The sequence below is a fragment of the Helianthus annuus genome, chromosome 4 (genome assembly GCF_002127325.2).
Source record: "Helianthus annuus cultivar XRQ/B chromosome 4, HanXRQr2.0-SUNRISE, whole genome shotgun sequence".
NCBI classification, from domain to species: domain Eukaryota; kingdom Viridiplantae; phylum Streptophyta; class Magnoliopsida; order Asterales; family Asteraceae; genus Helianthus; species Helianthus annuus.
In genome coordinates, this window is record NC_035436.2 from 15,794,353 (window position 1) to 15,800,081 (window position 5,729).

Consider the following 5,729-nt stretch of genomic DNA (forward strand, 5'->3'; position numbering starts at 1 on the left):
CAGTGACAGTGATTATGCAGGTAATATAGATGATAGCAAGAGCACTTCAGTATATATCTTTCATCTAGGAACCGGACCCATATCATGGCAATCAAAGAAACAAAAGGTAGTTGCATTATCCTCAACTGAAGCTGAATATATGGCCCTCTCCCTAGCTGGATGTCAAGCTTTATGGATTAAAGGAATCCTAAATGATCTGCTAGGTAAGAAAGAGTACCCTATTCCGATATTTTGTGATAACAAGTCAACCATATGTCTTGCCAAAGATCCGGTATATCATGGTAAAAGCAAGCACATAAGAGTCAAATATCATTTCATTAGAGATCTAATAAAGAGAAGAGAAGTTGAAGTCTTGTTCTGCACAACAAAAGAACAATTGGCAGACATTATGACGAAAGCTCTCCAGCATAAGGACTTCACTCGGATAAAAGAATTACTGCATATGAATCTGACATGATCTAGCTTACGGGAGGGTGTTAGACGAATAATTATAAGACTAGATCATATTAATATTGTTATTTATTTATTTATTTTATAATATGGCAGTTACTGCCGTGTTATGCATATGTATATATACTCATGAATTGTAACCGAATGATGCACCAATTCATTTTATGAACACAAGATCAGTTCGATATTCAAAACCCTAAATTCAGAAATCCAACAATTGCTATAGAAAACTTTTAACCCGTTTTCTTCTTAAGCTATTTTATTATTTTTACCCATATAACGTGTTAATAATAAAATATAACCCAAACTAACCGATTTTGATTTCACATAAATAGGTTAAAAGGTTGCTCCAATGCTTGCCCTTTACCTTCAACATCAATCGATAGAAACTTATGCATTAGATGTTAACCGCCAATAAAAATAAGTCTATGGTGATACATATATATTCTTCACTATGACCAATAGGAGACCTAGTGACAAAAATGGAAGTACATAAAACTTTAGAAAAAAAATTAAGAGGAAATATGTGTACTGACTACTGATTGATAAACAAGAAAAAACAATATGAAATGATGATAACTAGGCCCCGTTTTTTATCAGATTCAACTTAGTTGTTTCTTATCGGGTTCAACTTAGTTACGCCATGCTGAAGATAACTCCAAATCAACGTCTTCCTCCCACCATGTTGCAGTCTGCAGACAACACACGGAATTATACCAAATGTACAAAAAATTGGTAAACGGGTCAATCTGGGTTATAGAAGAAGGTCAAAAGTGTTGGAAGATTATTAATCAAGAAATTATGGTTTTAAGAAGTTAATTATAAAAAGTAAAACTTGTTCATACAAAGTCAACTGCGCAGATTCAAAACATGGTGAACAAGAAAAACAGTTAGTTATTTTATGTTAGTTATATGCCTTGTTCCCCAAGGAATCTTGTACCTATAAATAGGATAGAATCTCTCATTTGTAATTGTACCATACATATATAATATCTTGTGTTTGTGTGTGAATTCACTGTGTGTATCGTCCCTGTGGTTTTGTGTTCGAGTCCCTACACAGAATCTGTGCATACTCACTGATGTTCATCCATGCTAGTGAACGTATATCCATCCCCGATCCGACAAAAAGTTTGAACTCCTCTACAAAGTCTTTTATGGGGTCAAATTCGTAAAATAAACATATGACAAAAATGAAAACACGCCAATTGGATCAAATTGGTCGAAAGCCGCTCAGTGTATTCAATATGCATAAATTTTTATAAATCATTTGATTTAAAGATGGATTACCGTATAATAAACTGTCTCAAGGAAATTGCAAACTTTGACTCTGGAGGAATTTAGCTTGAATATTTTCAAGGAGAAAATATCTTGGAATTTTCATGGGGGGAATAAACTGAACTTGCTACATGTCTAAAATGCCCTTCAACACAACTAACTAAAAGATCTTGTGGATTCTATTCATATTTAATATATGTGTACTGATGATACAAGCCATCTAGAAAGAAGAAATATTGTAATTTTCATAAGGTTGGGGAGACCAGTGTAAAGTTGATTTGTCAAATGTCTAAAGTACCCTTGAACACAACACACAGAACATCATGTGGTTACCAATAGTTTATTGGAATTCTGTAATTATGTTATGATAATGGTCAAATGAGTAATTTAGCTAAGAAACATCTTCTGAATTACCATCAATGTATTAATGATAATGATAATGATGATGGGCAGATGCATAATTTAGCCTGGAACTTTCTAGAAATATACATACTAGAAATGAGAAATTTACCTTATAGCCCCTGCAAAGGAACTCAAGTTGACTTCCTTTTTCCTCCTTCCGTCCAAGTACCCTTAGCAGTTCCTCTTTGGTCTGTCCATACCAAACAAATGTCCGTGAATGCTTTGAGTCGGGTTACCTTTATCCCTAACGGGTCGAACAGGTAGTATAAAAGAAAGACCGGCTTAAAAAGATACGGGTCAAACATTTTATAAAATATTCTGAATTATTTATAGAGTAAACTGCAATTTTACCCCCTGGGGTTTAGGCTAATTGGCACTCTGACCCCCTCTAGCGAAATAATTGCAATTTCCCCCCAACGTTGTTGTTATGTCGCACATTTACCCCCTGACATCAATTATGTTAACAGATCTTTTAACTTTAATGTGAAATGACTATCTTACCCTTTAATATTACCCCCCCCCCCCCCAACGTTCTTGTTATGTTGCATAATTACCCCACTAGTAAATTACTAAATTGTCCTATCTTATTACCCCCTATACTTTGTGTTAAGAAACAATATTACCCCCTGCAACTTCCAAAACCCTTCCCACCAAAAAATTATTACACCTCAAATTACTGTTAATTACAATTGTAATGGTGCAGCATTTAGAACATTATCTAGGTTTGACTTTGTTTGGCTTTGAATAATCTTCATAAGAATTATTACACCTCAAATTACTGTTAATTACCATTGTAATGGTTTTACACCAAAAACAAGAAACATAAGCCAAAGTCAATTTACTACACCTCAAATTAACTCAAGATCACAAACTGAAATGCAGCAAGTAGAACTTCAGTCATTTAAGCGTCACAGAAGGTCACCACCAGATTTGTCTGCAGCCATTGTAAAACCGTGTAGATTTGATAACAGAAAGAACATCTGTAGATAAGTTTGCAACTTATTCTGCAGAATCTTTTGCCTTCGTTTGTATTGCACTTCCATCTGAGCTTCCACTTCCATCCACATTGTTTGTATTGCAGATATCTTTGGATCCTTAAATATTTGGATCCTTAAATATTTGGATCCTTAAATACCAGATCTGTCCCCTTATCTGCGTAAGCCTCCACTACGTACTCTGTTAAAGTTCATCATCATCAGTTCATTCATCATCATCCCAGATACATACTCCATCTTCATCTTCAAATGAATCAATCTTCAAACCATCTTTATCCATCCATCTTCATCTTCAAATAAACCATCTAGAATCATCTTCCACACAAACCACCGTCGCAAATCCAATTACATCAAGTTCATCATCAGCACCAGTTCATTGTTCCAGATTCCCCCATAATTATCAAAGTTAAAACCATAAATGTAACCCAAATCACCACAACTGTAACCTCCACCCTGCAATTCAAGATTTTTTAAAACCCAAATTCACCACACCCACAAATTTCGAAACCCAAAAATTAACAAAATTAAACCCACAAATCTCACACGACCATTACCTTTCATCACCCAGCAGAACTCCGATGGCACCCAATGCTCGTTCATAGATCACGGCTCGCTTCTTGTACCTATAACTTGTAGCTTCCTGGTAATGCTTTCAATGCTCGTTCATAGATCACGACTCGCTTCTTGAACGGAGATTCAGTGCGTGCAATTAAGTATCGCCACCATAGCTTCAAACTGAAGGGATTTATGAGGAGTTCTTATTCTCAGAGGAGATCGTCTTGGCTTGGATACAACTCACTTGAAATCGCCATTGATGAAATTGATAAGATTATGTGATTGTTGTTGAGAATTAAGATCTGAATCCTACTGGTTCAATGGTAAGGAGAGCGAAAGAGGAGATCTGCAAAACCCTAGAAACGAAAGAGGAGATCTGAACTAAAACAGGAATTGAAAACTGATTGTTATAAATAATAATAATAATAATAATAATAATAATAATAATAATAATAATAATAATAATAATAATAAATATGGGGTAAAATTACCAAAATACCCTTACCTATAACAGTCAAACAACCGTTGACTGACGGTAAGGGTAAATGTGCGACAGAACAACAACGTTGGGGGGGGGGGGGATTGGCTTATACCCCAGGGGTAAAATTGCAGTTTACTCTTATTTATATAAAATTGTACTGAAATAAAATATTTTTTAATCATATATCACCATAATGGGGTCTAGGTGTTTGGGAATGCTTATTGATGAGCTTAATTACAACTTTACCCTTAGGATTAAAAAAAATTGTTTTCATAAACTTATTACCTGCTTGTGCTAATAAGCATAAATAAGCAATGTCAAGCACCTCTCAACTGATTATAAAAAAATGGACAAAGAGTGTATTGGGTCAACCAAACTCATACAAAATGTACCTGTTTGACTCAACCATGTTTTGACTAGTTTTCCAACCCAACCGGTTTGCCACCACTAAGGAAACTAGTAGCAATTCATACTTACTTCATTAAGGGTGAATCGGGTTTCACTTTCAGCAACACAAGCATACGAATTATCCGTTTGCTTAAGCATCACCTGTGACACCTGTGTCACTTCAACCATCAAACAAATACCAAACCAATGAAATATTGTATTTCATACTTGGGATTTGTATAAATATGTGTATCGTTAGCACAAATCAATTCTTGTTCAATTCCGACTCTCAAACTTGTTCTGGAAGTGAAATTATAAACCGTTACGTAAACATAATCAGTTTAACGCAATGTACACTCCGGAACTGTGACATAAGCCAAACATACCCTAAATATCCTTTACATAACTTAGAGATAAGTTTCGAAGGATTCGGTATGGCAAAAACATGTTTGTTTGAACTAAAAGAACTAATTGCGACAAAACTGCGAAACGAACGTTGGTGACCGCCCGGATAATATTTAAATCCCAAAAATATTCTGTTATGATTAAAATTTTATTTTTAATCAGGTTCGTGTTGAAAAATAAATTAAAACGCTTAAAAACGTTATTTTTCAAGTGTGAGCGCAACACAGTGCTTATACTGCAAAACACGGACAATGCAACCAGCCTCGGCAACTGAAATTTATTTCGGTAATATTATGGCGAGTTTATTTTTATAGAACAATAAAAATAATTTAGAACGCCATAAAACGGGATTTAAACGCTAGATAAAATACCCGGTATCCAGTTAAATACCTGTTTTATCTTATTTACCAATCAAAATTACACATCCCCCCCCCCTTGAAATTCACGGTTACAAAGGGGGTGGCCCCCACCAAAATCTTGCCAAAATCTTATGTGATCCATCTTGATTTTCTTAGATTTATTTTGATCTTTCTTGATACACTTGGAGATTTTGAGATCTTGGAAGATTTAACTTAGATCTTGGCCTATATACACATCAAAATCTACACTCCACTCCACTCCTTCTCTCCTCTCTCCCTTGAACCGTCCACCCCTCTTCTCACTCCATCTTCAAACCTTCAAACTTTGTTCTTCATATTCAAGCTCCATTTCAAGCATATTTCAAGATGGTGTGAAGATACAAAGGTGTTTCCAAGGTGTTTTCAAGTGATTTCAAGCTC

At 35.1% G+C, this 5,729-nt stretch overlaps 1 long non-coding RNA gene across 1 annotated transcript; it reads right to left on the reverse strand.

The window, feature by feature from the left end:
• Positions 1-831: 831 nt before the first annotated feature.
• LOC110907918 lies at positions 832-4,062 on the reverse strand. The gene is made up of 4 exons (XR_002574019.2): positions 3,677-4,062; positions 2,975-3,575; positions 2,237-2,317; positions 832-1,142 (listed from the first exon to the last, which is right to left on the reverse strand). It is a non-coding gene; the product is annotated as an uncharacterized LOC110907918 (long non-coding RNA).
• Between the last annotated feature and the right edge of the window lie 1,667 nt (positions 4,063-5,729).